At 41.6% G+C, this 6,893-nt stretch overlaps 1 long non-coding RNA gene across 2 annotated transcripts; it reads left to right on the forward strand.

Annotated features, from left to right (window-relative positions):
- Window positions 1-296: 296 nt before the first annotated feature.
- LOC117560174 lies at window positions 297-5,986 on the forward strand. 2 transcript variants are annotated; one of them, XR_004571124.1, is made up of 4 exons: window positions 297-348; window positions 655-880; window positions 5,393-5,455; window positions 5,941-5,986. It is a non-coding gene; the product is annotated as an uncharacterized LOC117560174 (long non-coding RNA). The 2 variants fall into 2 exon arrangements; XR_004571123.1 differs by lacking the exon at window positions 297-348 and having other exon boundaries at window positions 476-880.
- The last annotated feature ends 907 nt before the right edge of the window (window positions 5,987-6,893 follow it).

Genomic DNA, 6,893 nt, shown 5'->3' on the forward strand with positions numbered 1-6,893 from the left:
TGAAACTGTTCTTGTTTCCATAACAACAACAACTTCCTGTCAATAGCGTTAACTCGCCTTCAAAATAAAAGCATGCCAAATTAGACTTAAGACATACAACTGCAACGAAAGTAACAAACACAATGCAATATCCTTTTCAATTTCAAAGAACACAAATAGGGTTATTTACAGGTGTTGTTTTGTGTGGTAGAGGGTCGCTTTCATTGATGCGTTTTGCACCCCGGGCCGTTGTTTTGATATTCCGCTGAAGTATACGCTGTGACGTAATAACTCGACGGAAGGGGTGGGGGTCAGATGGCCTAGGTATAAAATTCACGGCTCGCCACTGCTTGATCTGCACTGCCTGAAGTAAGTCTGAAAAAAGCATTAACTTTCTGGTTTAGTAATCACTGATCTATGAAATAAAAGGTTGGAGGGCCTGAGTGGATCCTGCTTGACCTCTCTAATTTAAAATCTACAAACACAAGTTACTAATTTCACCACAGAGAGAAAAAGGCCTGCCTCACAGCTTACATTAACCGTAAAGATTAGAGTCATGCATACAATGTGCTGCGTCACTAAAGTATTTCTCTCGGCATCCCAGCTGTTTCTCCTCGCTTAAATCTGGCGGTTACTTCGCCTAAAAATATCCCCCCTCTCTCCGTCTTTTCTCAGAACCCTGCCCTCATACACAACAAGTTCTTATCTTCAGGGACCATGACTGCAGAGGGGTGTTACTGCTGAAGAATAAGAGTAAACGTCGGGTGTAACCCACCACTACAAGTACAGAATTCTATGGATCAAGATCTGTCTGTTGTTAGCTAAAGACACAGTGGTTTTAGTTCAGATTAACCTGCCTTTTTCGGGACTAATTTAAAGGAGGACTTCTTATAAATGTGTGGTAAGTAATTTCATAGATAATTATCTTTCTGTGTGTGTCACTTTAGCAATAAACTCATTCCTTACCACCTAAAGGATTTCTATGGAAACCCATTTGGAAAAAGTTAGGGTAAAACGTTTTTGTGAATACACCTTCACTCAGCTACCATTTGTTGAGGTGATTGTTATGTCTGTACAATAAATATACTACAGCCAACAGCTTATTAGCTTATAGCATAAAACTGGTGGAAACAGATAGCCTGTCCGGTTAAGAAAATCTGCCTACAATATACAAGGTAACTGCATGTGATTTACTGAACACTCTTTTCTTGTCAAGGCTGTAAAAAACCTTGGGTTGTGATATTTTGTATCCATTGTAATCTCTTATTTCCAGCTGTTTCATGTTAAAAATTGACCACTGTTGTGTCCCACCCTCATATCTCATCATGTGTTATGACTTCTGCTCACTAGCCAACGCAGTCTTCTGGGTGGGTCACTTTATTATGACTCTGATTTACTCTCAAGTTGTTTTGTATGTATGTTGCATTTGATGAACAGAGCTAAGATAGTCTATCCTGTTGGAGGGAATCTTTAAAGACCTAGCTCCAGTGTCCGTCTGCTGAGAAAAACTGCAACAAGACTAGTGGTGTTGACAGAAAAGGACATTTAGACATGAGTTGGGGATTATCTGGCATCACATTGCTGCAGGGCTTGCTTTTTTTTAACAAACCACACATAACAACCCACTTTATCTATGTACTCCTGTGCTGCATCGTGCACATTTTAACACTAACACAAACAGTGTTCAACACATTTCTGCTTTCTCCAAACACACAACGCCTTGGGGCAAGTGCATTGCTAGCGGCAGAGACAAACCATTTCTATTGCAGTGTCATAAAAATACAACAACCCTTTCTGATGCCTACATGTGAGGCAGTTTGTCACTTTTGTATTTAAAGCTATTTCAAGGAAATGTCTTTTTGTGTTGATTTTGGCCAGTCCTGTGGACAAAAGTGGTAGTGTTACCTTGTAAAGAACACTGCATTTCTCGTTAGCATCAACACTAAGTGAACTCAATACTTTTTCAATTTGAAACTGAGCTGTTTGCAGGTTGCTTAGCTATTCAAACAACCCAGTCTCACGGCATTTCGTGTTATAGTCACGAAATGTAATCTATTGATTCGTGTTCACCAACACGATTTTCCCATTTATTTCGTGTCACACAGAACGATTTTAAAAGCAATGTATTTCTATTGGTAGTACGTTTCGTGCCTGCACCAAATAATAACAAATTAGAAGGAAAAAAATATTTGAAAAATACAGATTTCAGTATTCTGAGGCTCTGAGCCATTTATTTTTCCTCGAGGACGGCAAAAAAAGTCAGACATTGTACAATTTAAAATAAAAACAATAATTGTGGCTTGTTATTGAGTAAGAACATGTTTTTATGAACCATAGCTTCCAAGACCCGACCCGACAAAAAGACGTGGTGCAGACACGAAACATACTACCAATAGAAATACATTGCTTTTAAAATCATTCTGTGTGACATGACACGAAAAAAATGGGAAAATCGTGTTGGTGAAGACAAAACTATAACACGAAATGCCGTGAGACTGGGTTGATTCAAAATACTATCTGTTAAATGGTGCATGTTGATTGTCATGCTCATTACAACAGAATGTGTTTTGGTGCAAGGTTTGCACTGTTTTACTATCGCTCCTGATATTCTACCATTTCTCACCCATTTAACTTCTGGTCACTTTCCAAACAGTCTCAAGGAGGCAAGAGTAAACCCTCTCCTAAAGAAACCCACTCTCAACCCGTCTGATGTTATAAACTACAGGCCTGTCTCTCTCCTCCCGTTCCTGTCCAAATCACTTGAACGCGCTGTCTTTAAACAACCCTCCTGTTATCTCAATCAGAACAACCTTCTGGATCCGCACCAGTCTGGTTTCAAGGCAGGTCACTCCACAGAAACTGCTCTCATTGCTGTCACGGAGGAACTGCACACTGCCAAAGCAGCATCCCTCTCCTCTGTCATCATCCTATTGGACCTGTCTGCTGCATTCAACACGGTGAATCATCAGATCCTCCTTCGCACTCTCCAAAAACTTGGAGTTTCAGGCTCTGCACTTTCCCTCCTCACCTCATACCTGAAAGACCGTACCTACAGGGTGACTTGGAGAGGGTCTGAGTCCGACCCTTGTCAATTAACTACGGGGGTCCCTCAGGGCTCTGTTCTTGGTCCCCTCCTCTTCTCCCTGTACACAAACTCGCTCGGATCAGTCATTAGCCCGCATGGTTTTTCATACCACTGCTACGCTGACGACACCCAATTAATTCTGTCCTTTCCCCGCTCAGAGACCCAGGTCGTCGCACGCATCTCTGCTTGTCTAGCTGACATCTCTCAGTGGATGTCTGCTCATCACCTCAAGTTCAACCTTGACAAGACTGAGCTGCTCTTCCTCCCGGGAAAAGATTGTCCCACTCTTGACCTAACAATCAACATCGGCACCTCAGTTGTTTCCCCGACTCAGACTGCAAGGAATCTGGGTGTGACCCTAAATAACAACCTGTCCTTCACTGCAAACATCGCTGCTACAACCCGTTGCTGCAGATACACGCTTTATAACATCAGGAAGATACGTCCCCAGCTGACTCAGAAAGCGACTCAGGTTCTGGTCCAGGCTCTCGTCATCTCACGCCTAGACTACTGCAACTCCCTCCTGGCTGGTCTACCTGCATGTGCCATCCGACCTCTGCAGCTCATCCAGAATACAGCGGCTCGTCTGGTCTTCAACCTTCCTAAATTCTCCCACACCACTCCGCTCCTCCGCTCCCTTCACTGGCTTCCGGTAACTGCTAGAATCCACTTCAAGACACTGGTACTTGCTTACCATGCTGCGAATGGATCTGGCCCTTCCTACATCCAGGACATGGTTAAACCGTACACCCCAGCGCGTGCACTACGCTCTGCATCAGCCAAACGACTCGTTGCGCCCTCGCTGCGAGGGGGACCCAAGTTCCCATCGGCGAAAACACGTGGGTTTGCTGTCCTGGCTCCAAGATGGTGGAATGAGCTCCCCATTGACATCAGGACGGCAGATAGCTCGCACATCTTCCGGCGCAGACTGAAAACTCATCTCTTTCGACTCCACTTCGAGCGTTAGAACTATTAACGAAGCACTTTTATACTAATAAAGGACTGGCTTACCTAAAGCCAGTTGAGTAGCACTTGAAATGTTTGGCTCTATGAAACCTGATGTACTTATATGATTCTGTTTTCTTCAAGGTTGTGTCTTCCTGGTCGAATGTACTTATTGTAAGTCGCTTTGGATAAAAGCGTCAGCTAAATGCAATGTAATGTAATGTTTGTTCGGCAAATGCAGCTACGTTAGCTACAAAACTAGCATGTCCACTACTGTCTCTGTTTTCCCCCGATACCTCACAACAATAATAGAGCCCAGTATGCACACGATACATATCTGTTTTTGGAGAGTAGGATCAATCAAGAGTTTGGGGTTTCAAATGTGTGGAAATAGAAAAGGCCATGTCAGGTTTCAGGTTGTCACTCCTACTCATAACCAGCCATGAGTGACAGATTGTGTGTTAGCTCCAGGATCAGGGGTTTCACAGACACCTTTTTACTGTCACTTTCACTCTGACAACAGCAGCCTTACTCATCACCACAGGCCTTATTTGGTCTGTGGAGAAGACAAAATGGCAGAGGAGCTTGAGGTGCATCGTGTTTGTTGTCATGTCTCTGTTTTCTGTGGTGGACTGGACGCTAGTAGGGATTGTACAATCTTAGCTAGCATCCATAACAAGGCTCAGCCGGTCTGTTTCTCATGCTGAAGCAGAGCATACAGTAGGCTATGGGGCTGTAGTGTGTGTGATATTCTAAATCCAAAGCATTTAGAGGACAGTGCCTTCTTAATTCTTCAAGAAACGCAGTTTAGAAATGGATAAAACAGTATATTTATGTGCTACGATGTTAGCTGAAACCATTACCATGTTTGGCTAACTAGCTCTATGCTATCAGGCTAACATTAGCCGCTCTTTCCTTATATTATATTGGGGGTAAAGTTAACTCTCAGGCTGCTAAAAGCCAACATTACCGAAGAAAGTAATACATTTGACAAACACTCAAGTTAATCCACACACTAAAAGAGGTTTTTGGTATAGTTGAAACTAGAAATAAACCTTTTAAAATACTAAGTATGTAAGCTAGTGGGGAAATGATGGACCTATTAGCTTTAGTCTTTTAACATGATATCTTGTTTACCTCGGGCTAAAGTAAAGACCAATAGTTTTAAAAATGATGGTGGTTAATCTGACCCTGATATTATGTGAAACTGTTTATAGACTAGTACAGTATACTGTGTTGCCTGCGTGAACTGAACACAAACTGAGGAAAGAGACTCACTGGGTTTAATGATTAATGGAGACTGCTGAGATAAAATCCTGAAACATTTACTTTTCTCACTGACCTTTAGGCTGAACTTTTTCTTGCTTTTCTTTTGTCTCATAGAGGCAGCACTACGTGGCTCAGTGAAACACCGCTACGAACGGAAGCAGACGATCACTAAACAGCGTGAGACACATTTTAACAGCTTAATTCAATCACAATTTTTCAATATCAATATACAGACATTCATGATAAAGAGGACTGAAACACTTGTGGTTTTAAGTCTATTTATTCTGCCCTCTGCTGGCACGTAGATACTGGATGCAAGGTTTCACGTCTAAAGATATAATGTGCCATGAAGCAGGCAGTACAGTATTTTCGTCACAGTTAAACTTCTATCTTGACCATGACGAGATAAAATAGGAGGCAGCCATGTGACAGCTAATGTGATGGATTATACCCAAGGACACACACACACACAAACACACACACACACACACACACACACACACACACACACACACACACACACACACACACACACACACACACATACACTACTCCCAATGTCTCTTTTCTCTTGCTCCACTGCTCTGATTTAGTTATGTTATGGGCTGTAATTGGGATTTTTTTGTGTGTTAACGAATATAATTTCTGTGCCAATGTGTCAGGGAGAAAAACAGAAGCCAAAAGAACCCTGAGGAAGAAGTCTTCCAAGAAATAAAGAAGGGATCTGTAAACTGTAAAGCCACAACACACAGCCACAATCAGGTGAGATACAGTAAGCAGATGTTTCTAATACCCAGGTTTACCTCAAAAAACGACATTTGAAAACTAGGAGATGTATATATTCAGTCCAAATTCATAAACTTCCCTTAGTGCACTGCCATGTTGTATATTATAAAGAAAAAAGAGAGACTTAGGGTGTTGTAGTTGCTCAGGATATGTGTCCCGTTTAAAGAAAGACCTTTCCAGTTGTGTTTATTTATTTAGGCTGTGGTCTGGAACAATGATACAAACAAAGGAAATTATATTAATAATTAATAAAACAGAGGAAATACAATCAACCAAATAATCATATACAGACAAAGACTGTTATTATAAATGAAATTATATCAACAGCCAATTTACGGAAATTAAAGTGCACCTATCATGCTATTTTTAGGCAATAGCATAAGTCTCAGATATATTAAAATATATAAAAAACATGTCTATGAAGTGTTTTGCTCAAAATACCAAACAGATCACCCTTCCTGTTTCAAAAGTGCTGATTTGGGGTTTAGAGCTTTAAAAAAAAAAAAATGATAAAAAAGGAGGGGTTGAGCTCATGCAGCTACTGTCTAAACTAAATACTGCTGTGATGAAACGCCATATCACAGACCTGTTTTTCTGCTGCCTCGTTTCACAAACATCTTCCCGGGGGCATGCTCCCCCGGGAAGATGTTTTTTAAATGTTGAAGTGAAATGCATCAATCTGGTGCACTTTGAGCACAAAATGGATTTATGGGTTCAGCTCTCAACAAATAGTTAAAGGTGTTTCTCTCTCTCTCTCTCTCTCTCTCTCTCTCTCTCTCTCTCTCTCTCTCTCTCTCTCTCTCTCTCTCGCTCTCTCTCTCTCTCTTCT

The sequence above is a fragment of the Gymnodraco acuticeps genome, unplaced genomic scaffold (genome assembly GCF_902827175.1).
Source record: "Gymnodraco acuticeps unplaced genomic scaffold, fGymAcu1.1, whole genome shotgun sequence".
Classification (NCBI taxonomy): domain Eukaryota; kingdom Metazoa; phylum Chordata; class Actinopteri; order Perciformes; family Bathydraconidae; genus Gymnodraco; species Gymnodraco acuticeps.